Below are 20,955 nucleotides of genomic sequence, written 5' to 3'. Positions count from 1 at the left end.
GAGACAACTTCCTGAACAGAACACCAACAGCACAGGCTCTAAGAGCAACAATCAATAAATGGGACCTCATGAAACTGAAAAGCTTCTGTAAAGCAAAGGCACTTTCATCAGAACTAAATGTTAGCTTATAGATTGGGAAGGGATCTTCACCAACCTATATCTGACAGAGGGATGATATCCAGAATATATAAAGAACTAAAGAAGTTAAAAAGCAACAAATCATGTAGGCCAATTAAAAAATGGGGTACAGAGCTAAACAGATAATTCTCTGTAGAGGAATATCGAATGGCAGAGAAACACTTAAAAGAAATGCCCTCAGTTGAGAAATGGATACAGAAATTGTGGAACATTTACACAATGGAATACTACTCAGCAATCAAAAACAAGGAAATCATGAAATTTGCAGGCAAATGGTGGGAACTAGAAAAGATCATCCTGGTGAGGTATGCCAGAAGCAGAGAGACACACATGGTATATACTCACTTATAAGTGGATATTAGACATATAATATATGATAATCATACTAAAATCTGTACACCTAAGGAGGCTAATCAAAAAGGAGGACCCTGAGTAAAATGTTCAATCTTCATTCAGGAAGGCAAATGGGATGGACATTGGAAGAGGAAGAAAACAGGGAATAGGCCAGGAGCCTATCACAGAGGGTCTCTCAGATACTGTACCCTGCAGGGTATCAAAACATATGCCGAGACTCAGCCAAAGTTTGGGCAGAGTGCAGGGAATCTTATGAAAGAAGGGGAAGATAAAAAGACCTGGAAGGGACAGGAGCTCCACAAGGAGAGCAACAGAACCAAAAAATCTGGGCACAGGGGTCTTTTCTGAGACTGATACTCCAAACAAGGACCATGTAGATAACCTAGAACCCCTGCACAGATGTAGCCCATGGCAGCTCAGTGTCCAAGAGGGTTTTCCAGTAATAGGAACAGGGACTGACTTTAACATGAACTCATGGGTTGGCTCTTTGATCACATTTACCTGAGGGGGGAGCAGCCTTACCAGTCCTCAGAGAAAGACAATACAGCCAGTCCTGATGAGACCTGGTAGACTAAGGTCAGATGAAAGGGGAGGAGGACCTCCCCTATCATTGTACATGGGGAGGGTCATAGGAGAAGAAGAGGAAGGTGGCATTGGGAGGGGATGAGAGAGGGCTACAGCTGGGATACAAAGTGAATAAACTGTAATTAATAAAAATTATATTAAATTGAAAAATAGGGGTGGGGTGTGACGGAGCAGGGTGAATTCACAATATAGGGCTTGGGGTCTCTCTAATGGGAGAATCTGAAAGTAAATCATTCATGGAGTTAGGATACTTTAATAAAAACTATTTGTCTATGTGTGTGTACATGTCTGTGCATGTGTGTGTGTGTGTGTGTGTGTGTGTTGGCTCACCTAGAGGGCAGAGGCTGACACCTGGTGTCTTCCTCAGCTGTTCTCCATCTTATTTTCTGAGACAGTCTCTCACTGTCCTGGAGCTTGTTGACCCTGATAGACCAGCTGGCCAGCAAGCCCTAGTGATGGTCCTGTCTCCACTCACTGGGATTGCAAGCCTACCCTTTGTACTGGCTTCTTCCTTCTTCTTCTTCTTTTTTTTTTTTTTGCTTTGTGATTTGTTTTTGTTAACTTTCTGAGAATTTCATACCGGCACACAGTGTTTTCTAAAAATATTCTTTCCCCTAGCTTATCTCAGATCCACCTCTCCTAACCTCATGTTACTTACTTACTTAATGAGCTGATGAATTAAATTTGTGTTGCTTATAACCTCCTGGATATGAAGGATCTGCTGGAATGTGATCGACCTACCAAGGGCAGTACCCTTAAAGAAAACTGACTGTCCCTCTCCGAAAAGCCATCAGTGTTTACTGGCTCCTCAGTAGGTTTGGTGGTTCATCTGTGCCCGAGTGTTGACTGGCTTGCTATTGTGCAGGACATGTACAGACCACCACGGCTGCTGTGAGCTCATGTGTGCAGTGGTCCTGGCACATTGAGAAGACTTTTTTTCTCTCCAGTCCTACCTCCCCTCTGGTTCTTACTCTTGCTGCCTTTTCTTCTTTGACATTGTCTGAGCCCTGCAGAGATGGGGTACCATACCCAGATGTCCCATTTGCATCTAAGCACTCCATAGACACTTATTCTTTGCATTTCTTTCAGTTGTGAGTTTCTGTGTTACTCACTACACAAAGAAACTTCTCTAATGGGATCTGAGAGCTGCACTAATCTGTGTGTATGTGTGTGTGTGGGGGTGCTACAAAGTTAGAGGGCGGTGTGAGACTATGTCACGTTGGCGCTACTTTTCAGAACTATTTTCTGTAGTTTATGTAGTTCTTTCTTCTTCACCCTAATTTCTTCCAACACCCCAATAGGAGGCAGAGTTCTCTTGAGCTACTTCCTGCTGGCTAGGGTCATTGGGTTCCTTGTGAAAGTCCAATCTTTATTTCAGGATATCTCCAAGTTCTTCTTATCAAATTGCATCAGCAGCCACCAGGAGTGGGAGGATAGTTGGAGCACCAGCAGCAGCATTCTTCTTTCTTGGAACCCCCTCAACCCTCACTGGGCTCTGTCTTTTATTGCCTCTCCAGAGTCCTCAGATTTAAACTATCTGCAGCTGGCAAAGAGCCCCTCTCAAAGCCAGCAAAAGGCAAATAGTCTGCTGCTGTGGACAATCTGAATAAGTCTCATATCCCACACATGGGATTAAAACAAAAACACGTTTACATGTCATAAACCAAAACGTCCATAAAAGTGTCTATTTAGCAAAATAATAGTAGGTTCACTCCTGGGGCCTGTAAGTTCCCTAGCCATGGGATATATTGGCCAGATTACATTACCAGGCATACATTTCTTTTGTATATTGGGTCTTAAATCCAATGAGAATATATTGTTGTTGTTATTTTCAATTCCCATAACATTTGTGTCACTATTGCAACCATGGGCATTTCTTACCATGCCATAACATCATGGTAGCTCACAGTGTTCACAGCAAGCTGGTTCAGGTTGAGCGTGGCTTTTCCCTCCCAAAGATTGCATAGTGCCTTCTGGTCTAGGAAAGCTACTTGCTTTTTGCAAACGCTACATTGCCTGAATTATTTCTTTAGCCCTAAGAAAAACGTTTAATACATTGGTACATGTCTAGATTATGTATATTAAAATAATTATTTTCAACTTGAAAAGAAACTACTACCTGAAATTCAATAAGATTTAGACCAAAATGAATGGGTATTGTTTTCCTGGTATTGTTGTAACAAATTTCTGTGAACTGGGGGTCTTAAAGTCATAAATAAGCCACTGACAGTTGACAAGCCTATGTGGATGAGAGAAATCTCACAAGGCCCATTTCTAGATGAAGACCTACTGGCAGTCAATGACTATGAAGAGAAGACACATCAGTCTCTCACAGGGTGAGCTCCTTAATTGGTTATCCAATCCCAAGTGGTCAGCTCTAAACACATAGACTCATGTGCAACATTAGATGGACTCAACTCAAGAGGACTCCACAGACACATAATAGTAATAAAGAAAGAGAGGTTACTGAATGCGAAGGGACGGGGTGGGAAACGATATAAATACAGTCTGTGTATAAGAAATAAAAAATAATAATAAAGTTACAAAATTTTCTCACAGTTCTTTAGGTTAGAAGTGTGGAATTACAGTGCGGCAGCTGTGCTTGCTGGTGGCTCAGAGGGGAGGATCGGTTCAGACTTTCTCTTTTTTTTTTTTGGTGTCCTTGGCCTCTAGTGACATCACCCCAGCCTTTGCCTCTTGTCACACCCCAGGCTTTCTGTCGCTATATCTGTTGTCCTTTCTAAGATAAATTCTTTTTAGATGTCATTACTTCATGTTTGTGTATGAGTGTATCGCGTGCGTGCATTGCCAGTGTACCAAGTGTGTGCGCCTATGGAGGTCCAAGCACAGAGAGGGTGTTGAATCTCCTGGAACTCCTGGAGTTGCAGACAGTTATGAACCACCATGTGGATGCTGGGAATCCAACCTGGGTCTTCGGTAAGAACAAGCGCTCGTTCCAGCCCGTCTTCCTCTTTTTATCAGCACAGCTGTCATATTTATTAAAAGTGTCACCGTGGAGAATATTGTGCCATCTTGATTACTTCTGTGCAGGATTCCAGACGTGATCATATCTCCAAATAAGGTCACATCCACAGTTTCAAAGGTTATGTTTTCAATCTGGGTTTTTAGAAATGACTCATAACAGTATATAACCAATAAAATTACTGGTTAAATTGGCTTATGAGAAAGATTTCTCTTTGGATGAAAAAGCAAGGAGCAATCCTGTACTATAGGCAAGAGACACACCTAACAACAGAGAGATTCTAAAGGCTTGAAAATAAAGGATTAGTAACAGTGTTCTGTGCAAAAAAAAAAAAAAAAAAAATTAATGGCTTTGAACTAGCTGTACTAGCTGTTACATAAGTTTAAGTTGAGGGTAGAAAGCATTAAGTGAATTTTTATCATCATGTTTTTCTTTCTAAAAACATGAATGGCTTGTCTGTGTACATATTTGTGTGTGTGTGTGTGTGTGTGTGTGCTCTGTTTTTCTGCGTATATCTCTCTCTGTCTCTCTGTATTGTTTCCCTGTGTGTACGTGTCTCTTTGTGTGTGTGTGTCTGTGTGTCCATGTTCTGGCATGCAATCCAGAAGACAACCGTGGGTTTAAGTCTTTATCTTTATCTTGTATGAGATGGAGTCACTTTGTTGCTAGGTACTCCAGGCTTGCTGACCCATGAGCTTCTGAGGAATCAACTGTCTCCACCAGCCATCTTACCACTGAGCTGCCCCTACCCACGCCTGTCTCTTCTTTTCTAGCTCTTTCTCTTTTTAGAATTATGATTTATTTATTTATTGAAAAGTGTTTTCATGTGATATATTCTGATCATCTCCCCTAACTTCTAGATCATCTCCACTTCCCTACCCAGTTAAGCCCATACCCTTTTCTTTCTCTCTCTCCTTAGAATACAAACAGGCATCTAAAATAATGCTAATAATGAAATTAGATCTGATAAAATAAACAAACCAGAATAGGACAAAACAAACAAACAAAACAGTAAGAGCCAAAGGAAACGAAATGCAAGAAACACATACAGATACTGAGACACACGTGTTCACACATACAGAAAACCCACACAAAAAAGTCAGAAGCCATAATATAGAAGCAAAAGAAATGTGAGGTAACCCAGAAAGAGGACTGTGAGGCAAAAAGAACCCCCACACATACTATTGAGTTTTCTCTCTCTCTCTTTTTAAAAGATAAGAGTGCAAGATATTGAATATACATAAGGAAAGACAAACTTAGAAAAATCGTACAATAATAACAAATTGATTCTAGTGAAGGCACATGAGAAAATGCTAAAGCCTATAACATATTTCCATAGTGTCAAAGTGTCACTCTGCAAAATTACTACTAAATGCAAGGTAGAATCCATTTTTATAACAGAGAAAACTGGTGGTCATCACCTCAATCAAATGATCAAACCGAGACTACATATCAGTAATAGTGGAACAGAATCACATTTGTGCCTTCCAGTGTGATCTAATCATATGTATGTGTGTGTGTTATGTATGTGTGTGTATATATATATATATATACAAATTCAAACCTTGTTTTGTATAAAATATTATTGGATTCTGACTGAAATATATATATATATATATCCATATATATATATATATATTTCATATATATATATGGATATACATACATACATACATACATACAAAGATAGAGAATAATTTATGAAACAATTTTCTAAAAGCAACTGAAATCACTCCAAGTCTTTATATCAGAAATTACAGAGGCAAAGATAAGATGGGTGGCATACCATCAGAAAACATTTATACAGCCTGAAGCTTAGAAGATTCACTAATCAAACTGAAGAATTCTTTAAGACTATTGGTCTGATCCCTTCAAAAAGTCAGTGACAACCTATATACATGTGTACACTCCCAGCATTTGTGAATCTGAGATGGGGGGGGGGAATCACAAGTTCCAGGTTAACTTGGTCTACAGCAGAAAAACATACAACTAGAAAAATATCAACATTCTTAAACAAAACTAAAACAGGGGTGAGTGGTGCATTTCAAGATTAAAGATATATAATAATAGTTAAAGATAATAATAATGTTTTGTTATTGATTTTAGGTGGGGTATTGGAATAGGTGCTGGTAGTAGATGGTTGAGGCAGTGCACTTATTCTTGGGAGATATTTGTTTAAATGTTTGGGCATAAAGTATTGCAAAGTTGTAATTTGCTTTCAAATGTGTAGCTTGAAGGACTTCTGTATAACTATACATATATAAAAGCAATATGGAAGCCAAGATAATAGTTCTGTGAGTGATAATCCTCGCACTGTTTCTTCATTATTTTTTACAACAAATATTAGTGTGATACCTGAAGATGTATTCGCTACAGATCTGTAGTGATTACTTACTTAGGTATATGTATACAATTATCTCCATAACTTCTAATGGAGACTTGTCTTTGTTAGGGTTGCTATTGCTGTGATTGTGATGAAACACCATGACCAAAAAAACAAACCAAACCAAGCCAACACAAAACAAACAGAAACAAAACAAAACCCTTCCTTCCTTCCTTCCATTTATTTTATGTATAGGAGTGCTCTCTGCATGTATACCTGCATGCCAGAAGAGGGCATAAGATGGTTGCCAGTACAGATGGTTCTGAGTCACCATGTGGTTGCTGGGAATTGAACTCAGGACCTCTGGAAGAGCAGACAGCACACTTAACCACTGAGCCATCTCTCCAACCCTTTAGCCTCCTTTCTTATAGAATCCAGAACTACCATCCCAGGGATGGCACCACCCACAATGGGCTGGTCCTTCATCCATCAATTACTAATAAGGAAAATTCTCCACAGGCTTGCCTACAACTCAATATAATGGAGGCATTTTTCTTGATCGAGGTTTCCTACTCTGTAATGACTTAGTTTGTGTCCGGTTTCATTAGACTGTTCTACAGAGAACTGGAATAAATTTCAGTGGTAGAGGAGTTTCCTAGCATGCATGAAGCTCTACAGTCAATCTAAATATCACACAAAGGAGAGAGTATAATTGCCATTGTTCTCCCAAGTTCAGTGTTCATTCCTTATAATCCCTCTTATCAATAAATCAATGCTTCCTTAATCTCTTTCAATCTCATAAACAAGATCATAACACTGAGGTGTTCCCATGAGGTCAATAATGCCAGACTCTCTGTGTTATTCCTTAACTTTCTTTTGAGGTACTTTGTTATCAAAACAATCCAGCAGGAAAGCTAGGCATATAGAAACTAGCTAGCAGATGATAAAATAAATCACTGCTATTACGTGCTGTGATTGTATCTGTAGAATTTTATAGACTCCAGTGACAATCCATGATAAGCACATTTATTTTTAACACATAGGTATATAAACATTCAGAAATAACTTAGATGCAGACAGCAGTCAGATGAAAGAGTAGAAGGAAAGATCTCATATGCAGCAACATTTTAAAAAGCTAAAATTAGGATTGGTTCAGGTTGATTATCTTCTTTTTTCTAGTTATATGTTTTTCTTCTGTAGCCCAAGTTAACCTGGAACTTGTGATTTCACCCTGGCTCAGATTCACAAATGCTGGGAGTACACATGGCCATACAGGTTGTCACTGACTTTTTGAAGGGATCAGGCCAATAGTCTTAAATAATTCTTCAGTTTGATTAGTGAATCTTCTAAGCCTCTGGCTGTATAAATACTTCCTGATGGTATGCCACTCATCTTATCTTTGCCTCTGCAATGTCTGATATGAGGACTTGGAGTGATTTTAGTTATTTTTAGAAAATTGTTTCATAAATTATTCTCTCTCTATCTTTGTATGTATGTATATTATATATGTATATCCATATAAATATATATTTCAGTCAGAATCCAATAATACTTTATACACAACATTTATTTGAAATCATAAGGCACTAGAAAACTGTGGAAGAAGTTAAATAACATTGGTTTAGTGAAAGCTTTTCTAATTATGGCCCTAAGTCTACAAAGTGAAAAATTAAGGAACTTATGTATGTATTTTGAAATGAAATTGCACTGCAATGCAGAACACAAACAAACAAACAAACACCCAAATCCAACAATAATAAATTGATCCTAGAAGAGTTGAAAGATGGGAAAACAGGTAGAGACCTAGCAAATGCTTATGTGTCCCCCATTTCCACCTCTAGCCTGGGTGTGTTTATCTTGAAGGCTATCCTTGCTGCCGTCTCCCTTACCTATAAGGACTATTTTTGTGTATGTGTGGATACACACATTAAAATTCTGTTATCACAGTTCTAAAATTAGTGCTACCCTAATATCCAAGCTCCTTTTTAAAGTATATGAAAATGAATCTTCTGGTATCTGATGCACACACAAAACCGTAGAAACGATGTGTCCTGTAGCTTCAGAGTTACTTAAAGCTGGAAGGCGATGCTGTTGAAGTTCCAGTTCAACTAAACTTAGAGGTGCTTCCCTTCCACACACTCTGCCTCTAATGCCTCACTCTCAGCTGGGCTTCTTTTCTCGCTTGGTCATTTTTCTCAGTGACCTGCTCTGACCTGAACAAATCTCACTGCTTTGTGTTCTCTGTAGGACTGTGAGTGATGACAGCCCAGCAGCCTCCAATGAAGCCTTCAAGGTATGCCCATGTCAGCCGTTGGTAGGGACCCCACAGCTTTAAGGAGACTCAATACAAAGGAGATGTGGAAGTTACAGGCTGCTGCCTCCAGGATTTCTTACCTTTCTTTTTTAATTTTTTTTATTTTTATTAATTACACTTTATTCACTTTATATCCTCCCATAAGCCCCTCCCTCCTCCCCTCCTGATTCCACCCTCCCACCTCCCTCTTCAGACATGTCCCTCCCCAAGTCCACTGATAGGGGAGGTCCTCCTCTCCTTCCTTCTGATCTTAGTCTATCAGATCTCATCAGGAGTGACTGCATTGTCATCTTCTGTGGCCTGGTAAGGCTGCTCCCCCCTTAGGGGGAGGTGATCAAAGAGCAGGCCAATCAGATTATGTCAGAGGCAGTCCCTCTTCCAATTACTATGTATCCCACTTGGACACTAAACTGCCATGGGCTACATCTGTGCAGGGGTTCTAGATTATCTCCATGCCTGGTACTGGTTGGAGTATGAGTCTCTGGGAAGACACCTGTGTTCAAATTTCTGATTCTGTTGCTCTCCTTGTGGAGTTCCTGTCCTCTCCTGATCTTACTATTCCCCACTTCTTCTATAAGATTTCATGCACTCTGCCCAATAGTTGTCCATAAGTCTCAGTGTCTACTTTGATAGTCTGAAGGGCAGAGCCTTTCAGAGGCCCTCTGTGGCAGGTTTCTAGCTTGTTTCCTGTTTTCTTCTTCTTCTGATGTCCTTCCTCTTTGCCTTTTGGGCTGGGGATTGAGCATTTTAGTCAGGGTCCTATCTCTTTAGATGTACAGATTTTAGTAGGTTTATCCTGTATTACATGTCTATATTAGTGAGTATATACCGTGTGTGTCTTTCTGCTTCTGGGATAGCTCACTCAGAATGATCCTTTCCAGGTCCCACCATTTACCTGCAAATTTCATGATTTCCTTATTTTTCATTGCTGAGTAATATTCCATTGTGTTACCTTTCATGTGATGAAATGAACAGAGTTATCTGAGGGATTTCTATTGCTCAGAGGAGGAAAAAAAAAAAGAAAAGAAAAACACATTTTAACAATCACCTAGGTGAACTATTTTTTGTTGTTGTTTTTGGTTTATTTTGACTTGGTTTGGCTTTTGTTTTTTTCAAGGCAGGGTTTCTCTGTGTAGCCCAGGCTGTCCTGGAACTTGCTCTGTAAACCAGGGTGGCCTAGAAATCAGAGATCCACCTGCCTCAGCCTCCCAAGTGCTGGGATTAAAGGCATGCACCACCACTCAGCTATGAAACACTTTTTATAAGGGAACTTGCAATTAATTCTTCTGAGATCAATTAATTGGGAGATTATTTCTCAGACTTTTGTTATACTCTTTAATTTGATTTTTAAAATGAGTATGACCGTGCACTTAGATTAACAGATTAACGTGCGGTAGGTAGTTTACCAAGATTCTTTTGAAAATAATTTAATAAAAAGTTTCTGGAGATCTGGAGCTAAAAACTGACCAGAGCACACTGAGCAATATCAAAGTGATATTTCAAGTAATATTTCATCAAAAACTTAGAACTGGAACATGTGAGAGTTTCCCGTCTTTATTCTGGAGTGACAGCGGTAAAGGATGTGCCTTGGCCACCAAGTAGGTTATGGTTTCCAGGTGTCTGGGCCCCCACGCCTGTGTCCTTACAAGGAGGACTTGTATGGTTGGTTTTTTCTTCCTACAGATTTATCTGTGTGGTAACATGTACTTAGATATTTTTTATATGTGTAGGGAGGTCTTAGGTGTTACTCTGTGTTAAGCTCTTTACACATTATCTGCAATCCTAAAAAACCACTGTTTGGCACACACTGAAGACCACAAACTTAGGAGAATAGCCTGATACCTCAGGTGGAATATGTACCTTTGAATCTGGCAGAAATGTGCATCCTGATGCTCTGTCATCTTCACCAAGACCTTTGGCTCCTCGTAAACTTGTGACCTTGGTGTACTCATGAACACAGTCTAAATGAATTTCTAGTGCCTCACTTGGGTCTCCAGCTAACTTGTGACATATACCTAGGTTTCAGCAGCACAGAATGACACTTATCAACAGCATTGACCTTGGTACTGATAATCAAAATTCTGTCTTATGGTGACTTCCTATGTATCACCTCGTATACAACTGCTGTTTGTACTCACTTGTCATAGTCTATCCAGACATAAGTGCTAAGAAGGACACATGTTCATACTTAACTTCTTGGAAGCATTCAGAGCTTGTGTATGATGTTCTCAGCAGAGTGGGCAAAGTTTGTGTGAACCCTTCTCTCTCTGAATTTCTGTTAGGACTGGCCTGAGTGCCATTGCTGCCCTTGGAGCCCTGGCATGGAACGGAGCAGTCTGTCCGGGCTGGAGCCATTCTCATTGACTTGGATTTTTCTTCTATGACTCCTGTGGTCTCCCCGGCTTCTGTACCTACCTGTTAGCACTGGCCAGGCTCTCTCTGATCCTTTGCCTCTGTCTATGTTTCACTTGTGTTTCAGGTTGGCTTCCAGGCTGTTTCCACATCCTAACTAGTTATCATGTTTTGTGCTTTGTATTTATGGTGTTAAACTCTTCTTGGTCTCTTCATGTCAAGCGATTCCTTCCTTGAGAAACTAAACATTACATAATTCAGGAGCTCCCTAAGTAGAATAATTCCAGCTTGAACATATTCTAACTTGGGCTCTTAAAGCACAGCAATTTTGAGGATTGAACCAGGAGACTTAATTTTCCAAGTCCAATCAATATATGGGAACTAGACACACGTGCCTGAGTATGCTTCTTGACTCCTGAACTGGATGTGTTTCCACCATGAGGTCTGCTCAGGGCTCTGGCAGCTGTGCAGTCTGCTGACCCCTGGGTGGTGGAGATGGTAGTTTTCAGTTTGATTTACACTTGCTCTGTGAAGGAGGGATGCTTCAGACATGCTTACAGTGTGCTATTTAAAGACTTCGTGGCCCCATTTCAGAAATTAGGCTATGCAAATCCAACCCGATTATAAGATTTAGTTTTCAAGAAATTTGAAGTGCATCTGAGGTTCTTTGTCCTCACAGATCTTAGTTCTTACTGGAACTAAAAGCAAAACCTGAATTTTAGGGGTTTCATATTTTAGATAACAAGAATTCCATTCAAAGTACTGTTATATTTTCTTTCATGTTTATGCCCTTGTGGTATGGCTGCTATTTTTCCTTATGTATAGATGTTGGTTTTGTTGCCTTTGTGCATTTTTGTTTATGAGTTTGTTTCTTGCTGTTACATGTATATGTGTATATGTATGTGCATTTATGTATGTGTTTGTGTGTGTATGTGTGTGACATACTTGTGCATACGTGCTGATACCAAACCCAAGGCCTTCCATATACTGGTTATGTACTCCACTACTAACTTGCATATCAGACTGGTAATTCTTTGCAATTCTTTGTTTTCAATTCAGATAAAATATTTTCCCAAGTGTTTTCATGAAAATTTAAAAAAAAGAAAAAAGAAAGATTAGGTGGTGTGTAATGAAAGGCCCAAGAAGGACTTGTGGAGCCTGGAAGGAGCTATTCTATTCCCTTGAGTTTCACAAGGAGAAACTGCAGTGCATTCAGCCATGGCCCAGATAAACTAACTGTTGAATAGAAAAACATATAATGTCATCTGTGGACAGTGTTTAGGTGGCAGCACTCTCTGAGAAGCTGTGACATTTTGGAAATTTTGACATTTTTCTTTTATTTTTAATTCTTTATTAATTACACTTTATTCACTTTGTATCCCCCTGTGGTTCCTTCCCTCCTCCCATCCCAACCCCTCCCTTCCTCCACCCTCTGCATGCATGCCCCTCCCCAAGTCCACTGATAGGGGAGGTCTTCTTTTCCTTCCTTCTGATCCTAGTCAATTAGGTCTCATCAGGAGTAGCTGCATTGTCTTCCTCTGTGGCCTGGTAATGCTACTTCCCCCTCAGGGAAGATCAGGCCAATCAGTTCATGTCAGAGACAGTCCCTGTTCCTATTACAATGGAACCCACTTGGATACTGAACTGCCATGGGCAGGGGTCTTAGGTTATCTCCATGCATAGTCCTTGGTTGGAATATCAGTCTCAGGAAAGACTCCTGTGCTCAGAGTTTTTGGTTCTGTTGCTCTTCTTGTGGAGTTCCTGTCCGCTCCAGATCTTACTGTTTCTCACTTCTTTCATAAGGTTCCCTGCACTCTGCCCAAAGGTTGCCCATAAGTCTCAGCATCTGCATTGATAGTCTGCAGGGCAGAGCCTTTCAGAGGTCCTCTGTGTCAGGCTCATGACTTGTTCCCTCTTTAAAACGACAGGCTACAGATTGGGAAAGGATCTTCACCAACCCTATATCTGACAGAGGGCTAATATCCAATATATATAAAGAACTAAAGAAGTTAAACAGCAAAAATCAAGTAATTCAATTAAAAATGGGGTACAGAGCTAAATACAGAATTCTCAATAGAGGAATATCAAATGGCAGAGAAACACTTAAGGAAATGCTCAACCTCATTAGCCTTCAGGGAAATGCAAATCAAAACGACCCTAAGATTTCACCTTACACCCATCAGAATGGCTAAGATCAAAAACTCAAGAGACAACACATGCTGGAGAGGTTGTGGAGAAAGGGGAACCCTCCTCCACTGCTGGTGGGAATGTAAACTTGTACAACCACTCTGGAAAACAATCTGGCACTTTCTCAGACAACTAGGAATAGCACTTCCTCAAAATCCAGCTATAACATTCCTAGGCATATACCCCAAAGAATCTCAAGTACACAGTAAGGATATTTGCTCAACTGTGTTTGTATCAGCCTTATTTGTAATAGCCAGAAGCTGGAAACAGCCCAGATGCCCCTCAGTGGAGGAATGAAAACAGAAATTATGGTGTATCTACACAATGGAATATTACTCAGCAATAAAAACCAAGGAAATCATGAAATTTGCAGGTAAATGGTGGGATCTGGAAAAGATCATCCTGAGTGAGCTATCCCAGAAGCAGAAAGATGCACACAGTATATACTCACTCATATAGACATATAATATAGGATAAACCTACTAAAATCTATACATCTAAAGAAACTAATCAAGAGGGAAGACCCTTGCTAAAATGCTCAATTCCTATCCAGAAAGGCAAAGAAGATGGACATTTTTCTTTAACAGGTATACTGACAAAGTTTAAAAAGGACGGGTTGTCATTCATCTCATATGCACAGTTAGAAGGTAACATTTGAACATTAGTTCAAACTCTCGCTTCAGAAAGCCATCCTCTGTGATCTTTCACCAGGTTTGGCTACGCATTCAGCACTGCATTATCAGACATGACACCATTATTACAGCCTTCAGTGAGGATGTTTTACCAGCTTCCTAATCCCAGCTGTAAGAGCCTGTTTCTCATGAGGCATGTTCATGAAACCACAGATGTGTGATCTGTACTTAAATACAGACACATATAGGTGATACTTCTCAGCAGAGAGTGAGGCCCTGGGTGCAGAACTACTCACCTCATGGTATCTGGAAAGCAAAGAGAGGCCCCAAGGGCAAGATGTGCTCTTCAAAGGCACAACCCTCTGTGGCCTTCTTCTTTCAATTAGGGTCCACCTCTAGAAGTTTCCATTATTCTCCAGTAATATCACCAAGTTCAGAGCCTACCAACAGATTAATTAACTGATTAATCATTCAGAGTCATCCATGATTAAATTTGCAATGGTTGGATTCATGAAATAAAGACCAGGCTCTAATGCAGTTCTTTCAGGAGATACTTTATAAACTGTAAGAAACTATATGTGTGCACATACACATATACATACGTATTACAGTAGTGTTTTTTTTTTTTAATTTTTCGAACAGCTGAACTGGCATTCATTAATTTAACAAATATTCATTGAGCTTCTAGTATATTCTAGGTACTATGAAAGGGCTCTGGACAGGCAAAGAAGAATGATATTGCGTCTCGTTTTCAAGTGGCTTACTGACTTATGAGGTAGATTAAAGTACAAAGCATTGACAGTAGAATGAAGGATTGTTAGGTGTGTTGGGTGCACAAAATAGTTTGGCTCTTCAGAGGAATAAGCCAAGTTCCAACACTTAAAAGGTGGAGGCAGGATTATAAGTGCAAGAGAAGGAACCATACAGTTCATGTGACTAAGTCTCCAAGTTTCTACACAAAACCCTTCAAATCTACGTCTCCTCTCCAGAGAATATATTTTTTGCTTGGACAGTTTTGGGTGTAGTTACAAAGTTCTTTCTTATATTAGCTGAAGTCAGTGCCCCACTAATCTCCATCCAAGTTTTTCTAGTGCAGTCTGAGAAGAGTCCAATCCCTACTCACATGCAGATCCACCCAGTTCTGAGTACACATTGCTCCCCTTCCTTCCAAGGTCACCTCTCCAGATCTCTGTGAGCCTCCACTGTCTCATTTTCAGACTGTGCCACTTAGTAGAAGAAGTCTGTTTGCTAAGAATTCAGAAGAGCGTGCCCCATCTCTTCTGGAAACTCCCAGGATTTGGAATGGAGATATCAGCACTGAGGGAAGCATGCAGTGATTGCTGGATAACCACCTATTTCTGAGAAGGTGACATCAATGAGTGCATGTGAAGCAAACTTAGTAAACAATAATGAGCTGTAAATGGGTTTGTACCTTTAGTAGTGCTGCCCGAAGAAACAGCAACTAATATTTGATCCATAGCTTTATTCTGAATGATGTTATGCCTTGGATCATCTCTATTTTAAGGTTCTGTCTAAAACCTCTGAATCCTACATATTTAATGAGTTTCAGCGCACGGTGGAAAGCACAGGTGTGGAGCTGTGCATTAAGTTCACCCTTCCTGAATTTTCCTGCTACTGCTTCAACTTGGCTCTTGCAAAAGACAACTGAATTTCTACGGGAACTCAAGTCTTCTAAGCAGGGCACTCTTAAGTCTCTTCTGATATTTTCATTGCTGAACACTTTGCAACTCCAGATGGCCATGATAAGACTTTAGCATTTGCCATATGGAGAAGCAGTAAACACTTTCAGCAGAAAGCAGAGGCAAAAGTCTAGAGCCATGCTTCTGCAGTACTGGATCATGCTGTTGCCCACTCACAGAGTGTTGGAGCTTCTTCCTGTTGTTTAGAGGCATCCCGTCGTGTCGCCAGCAGGAGGAGGATGGAAATAAAGAGTAGATGCTGTTTATTGATCTGACATGCTACCGAGGCCTGGGCTGGGATGATGTACTGTGTGAAAGTAAGCCCCATTTCCAAAAGTCCCATTTCCAAACAGTCTCACCTAGAATAGTGAGGTTTTAATTAGTTTCTGCTACAGACTTAGGCAGCTCTGCTTTGAGAAACACTGTTGTGGAAAGTAAGCAGCATCTTTTCTGTCTGTGACCCTGCATATCATTCCTTCCATCCTTCTAGCTTCCCTTCCACTAGCTTTGATGGGTCAACTTTATACTAAGAATTAAATGGGGGTGTCAGAAGGATGAGGTATACTGTTCTTATCTTAAAGAATCTTCATTCTAGCTGTTTGATTTAGTAGGCACACATCCGTACCCTGAGGATGACTGTTAAGTTCATTGAATATACCGGGAACAATATAATCAGTCTAGTCACTAGAGTCATGAAAATGAAATGCCTCCTTCCCACAGTCAAAACTTTTCACTTTATCATCTCTCCACAGCCCCAAATATTACATCTCTCTAACTTGGCTAAAATAAATGAAACTGTAACTTCTGAAACATAAATTCCCATGTGTATATGTCAACTATTTCTAGATTTTTTCCTAGAAACTCTTTCCAGGCCTAATTCCAATCAATGTTTTTGTGATCTGCCAAGGTCAAGGCAGCTCATAAATATGAAGAAGCAGCATCATAACTTTAACTGTACTTCTGGATGTTCCAATGCCCTTGTGGTTGTTCATATTTAAAGTGCAGTGCCTTGTGAAGGTGAAGATTCCTTTCCACATTGGATTATATATTTTGATTTTTTGTTAGTTTACTTTTTTTATTTTTCTTTATTAATTACACTTTACTCACTTTGTATCTCCCATGGTTCCCTCTCTCCTCCCATCCCAATCCCTCCCTTCCTCCACCCTCTTCATGCATGCCCCTCCCCAAGTCCACTGATAGAGGAGGACCCCTTTTCCTTCTTTCTGATCCTAGTCAATTAGGTCTCATCAGGAGTGGCTGCCTTGTCCTCTTCTGTGGCCTGGTAATGCTGCTTCCCCCTCAGGGGGAGGTAATTAAAGAGCAGTCCAATCAGTTCATGTCAGAGACAGTCCCTGTTCCTATCACAATGGAACCCACTTGGATACTGAACTGCCATGGGCTACATCCAATACTTTAAACATGAATGGATGTTGGATTTTGTCAAATGCCTTTTGAGCATCTAAGGAGATGATCATGTGGTTTTTCTCCTTCAGTTTGTTTATGTGGTGGATCACATTGATGGATTTCCATATATTGAACCACCCCTGCATGCCTGGGATGAAGCCTACTTGGTCTTAGTGGATGATGTCTTTGATGTGTTCTTGGATTCAGTTTGCAAGTATTTTGTTGAGTATTTTTGCATCAATGTTCATGAGGGAGATTGGCCTGAAATTCTCTTTCTTTGTTGGGTCTTTGTGAGGTTTAGGTACCAAGGTGACTGTGACTTCATAGAATGAGTTTGGTAGTGTTCCTTCTGTTTCTATCTTGTGCAATAGTTTGAAGAATATTGGTGTTAGCTCTTCTTTGAAGGTCTGGTAGATGGTCTGAAACCATCTGGCCCTGGGCTTTTTTTGCATGGTAGACTTTTGATGACAGCTTCTATTTCCTTAGGGGACATAGGACTATTTAATTGGTTTACCTGGTCTTGATTCAGCTTTGGCATGTAGAATCGGAAAAGAAAATTGTCCATTTCATTTAGATTTTCAAATTTTGTGGCATATAGACTTTGGAAGTAAGACCTAATTATTGTTTGGATTTCTTCAGTGTCTGTGGTTATGTCCCCCTTTTCATTTCGGATTTTGTTGATTTGAATAGTTTCTCTCTGCCTTTTAGTTAGTTTGGCTAGGGGTTTGTCTATCTTGTTGATTTTCTCAAAGAACCAGCTCTTGTTTTCATTGATTCTTTGAATTGTTTTATTTATTTCTAATTTATTGGTTTCAGCCCTGAGTTTGATTATTTCCAGCCATCTATTCCTCTTTGGTGTGTCTGCTTCTTTTTTTTCTAGGGCTCTTAAGTGAGCCATTAAGTTGCTTGCATGAGATGTTTCGAATTTCTTTTTGAAGGCACTTAGTCCTATGAACTTTCCTCTTAGCACTGCTTTCATTGTGTCCCACAAGTTTGGGTATGTTGTGCCTTTATTTTCATTGAATTCTAGGAAGTCTTTAATTTCTTTCTTTATTTCTTCTCTGACCCAGCTGTCATTGAATAACAAGTTGTTCAGTTTCCATGTGTGTGTAGGCCTTTTGTTATTTTTGTCATTGAGGTCCAGTTTTAGTCCATGGTGATCAGAAAGGATACAAGGGATTATTTCAATCTTCTTGTATCTGTATAGGCTTGCTTTTTGACCAACTATATGGTCTATTTTGGAGAAGGTTCCATGAGGTTCTGAGAAGAAGGTAAATTCTTTTGAGTTTGGGTGAAAGGTTCTGTAGATGTCTGTGAAGTCCATTTGATTCATGACCTCTGTCAGAGTTATTGTTATTCTGATTTTAAATGACAAGATTATGCATCTTTAAGAGACATGGCTTGAGGTTTCACTCCATCTTATAGGCATCTTATTTTGATAAAGAGTCTCTTTCTAATTTCTATTTTGTAGTTGCAGAGATCCTTATCTTTTGTTGAGTTCATAAAGTTGGTAAGAACAAATATACACAGCCATCAATGAGGAAGCTGTATTTTTATCAGTAGAAGAAATTTGAAGCCCAGAATTTGAAGATTTAATCATTTTTTAGCATTTCTATGTTCACTATTTAAAACAACAACAGTAACAAAACAACAACACTTTTTCTCCTACACATTCAGTAAAACATTTGAATGAGTGACTTCTCTGGGGGCATTGCCTTTGTCTTTAACATTACCTAGAAAGCATGTGTTTGTAAATTGTTATTAATAATTTAGTGAGAAATTTTGATGAATAAATGATTTTCTATCTTTTCTATTCCTCATAAATTTACAAACATTGTAAACAGATAGTGTCAGTATTGGCCTTTTAATAAATAGCAGGCTTCTGGCACAAATCTTTGGACAAATGACATAATTATGACCTATTTGTTTGTTTGTTTACTATCTTACACTTTATCTTGCCCATCCTAGTCTAGCTGTCACTTCCCCCATTCACTCTGCATTTGTTTCCAGATTCCTTTTACTCACAAAAGCAATTCTCAGATACTTTTTTCCTGGATTTTAGTCCACCACATAAAAATGCACATCTTCCTTACTTAGCACCTTAAACATGGTACTCTGCTGCCTTTTGGCTTCCAGAAGTTTTGATAAGAAGCCAGCTGCTAATCTTTCTGTGTTTTTATTGCAAAAGTGAATACATATTACTTTATTGATTTCAAGAACTGATCTTTTGGAAATCAGTCTGGCGCTTTCTCAGACAATGAGTAGTCCTACTTCAAGATCCAGCTATACCACTCCTAGGCATATATCGAAAATAAACTCAACTATACAACAAGGATATTGCTCAACCATGTTTGTAGCAGCTTTATTCATAATAGCCAGAAACTGGAAACAACCTAGATGTTTCTCAACTGAGGAATGGATACAGAAACTGTGGTACATTTACACAATGGAATACTACTCAGCAATTAAAAACAAGGAAATCATGAAATTTGCAGGCAAATGGTGGGAACTAGAAAAGATCATCCTGTGTGAGGTATGCCAGAAACAGCAATACACACACAGTATATACTCACTTATAAGTGGATATCAGACATATAATATAGGATAAACATTCTAAACTCTGTATACCTAAAGAAGCTAAGCAAGAGGGAGGACACTGTAAGATGCTTAATCCTCATTCAAAAAGGCAAATGGGATAGACATTGGAAAAGGGAGAAAACAGGGAACAAGAGAGGAGCCTAACCACAGAGGGCCTCTAAAAGTCTCTACCTAGCAGGGTATCGAAGCAGATGCTGAGACTCATAGCCAAACTTTGGGCAGCGTGCAGGGAATCTTGTGAAAGAAGGGGGAGATAAACCTGGAGGGGACAGGAGTTCCACAAGAAGAGCAACAGAACAAAAGCAAAAACAAACAAACAAACAAGAAAGTGGGCACAGGGCTCTTTTCTGAGACTGATACTCCAACCAAGGACCATGCATGGAGATAACCTACAACCCCTGCACAGATGTAGCCCATGGGAGCTCAGTCTCTAAGTGGGTCCCTAGTAAGGGGAACAGGAACCAGCTTTGACATGTACTTAGTGGCTGGCTCTTTGATCACCTCCCCCTGAGTGGGGAGCAGCCTTGTCAGGCCACAGAGGAAGACAATGCAGCCATTCCTGATGATACCTGATAGGCTAGGGGCAGATGGAAGAGAAGTACCTTCCCTATCAGTGGAATGGGGGAGGGTCATGTATGCTTGTTTATTCCTGTAATAATAATGATTAAGGAAGAGATCATTGATTGGGGTGGGTAAGAACAATCAGAGCAGGGAAAGGACAGGGCAGGAGTAAGGGCAATGTAGTGTTTATGTATGAAATTCTTAATGGAAAACATAAAACTATGATTAAGAAGAACAAGAAGTCTCTTTAAAGAAAACCTTAGCATATAGATATATCTCTAGATACTTATTTTCTCATCTGGAAGTTTATTGATGTTATTTGTTTGATCATTTGTATGTATATATAGCTACTTGGCTAGATGAACTCTATTTTCCAAACAGTATGTAGCATGTGATGTTATTTTGTTCTGTCTTTTCTCTAGTCTTATTTATTAGGAATCATCTCCAGGTCTGCCTAAACCAATTTTTTTTAGTCAAATTGGTGCTTAAGCTTACCTGGGAAAGAGTGTGTGTGTGTGTGTGTGTGTGTGTGTGTGTGTGTGTGTGTGTGTTTGTGTGTGTGTTTGTGTTCACCTGCACATGCACTTCACAGTTTGGGGAATTCAGTTGGCAAAGCTCTAGTGGCTCAGAGATTTTTCTCTCCAGCCTTTCTTGGCAGATCCAGTGAAGATACACTAGGGTCTTTCATACTAAAAGAAATATGATTTTACTTAATCCCTCTAGGGAGCACCTCTGGGTTAGAGTAGCTTGGTATTCAGCCAGTATTTGGTCAGAAGAAGTTAAAACTATATCCCTGGATTAGCAAAGTTTCTCTTTTTACTGAT

At 39.7% G+C, this 20,955-nt stretch overlaps 1 protein-coding gene across 1 annotated transcript in view; it reads left to right on the top strand.

The window, feature by feature from the left end:
- Window positions 1–20,955, top strand: part of Sh3gl2 (SH3 domain containing GRB2 like 2, endophilin A1) — a 189,689-nt gene that overhangs the window by 110,662 nt on the left and 58,072 nt on the right. The gene's annotated exons all lie outside the window — the stretch shown is intronic.

The sequence above is a fragment of the Psammomys obesus genome, unplaced genomic scaffold (assembly GCF_907164565.1).
Source record: "Psammomys obesus unplaced genomic scaffold, mPsaObe1.curated_primary_1811, whole genome shotgun sequence".
Classification (NCBI taxonomy): domain Eukaryota; kingdom Metazoa; phylum Chordata; class Mammalia; order Rodentia; family Muridae; genus Psammomys; species Psammomys obesus.
Note: the sequence above shows the minus strand (reverse complement) of the source record. Positions and strands in the feature narration are given on the sequence as shown.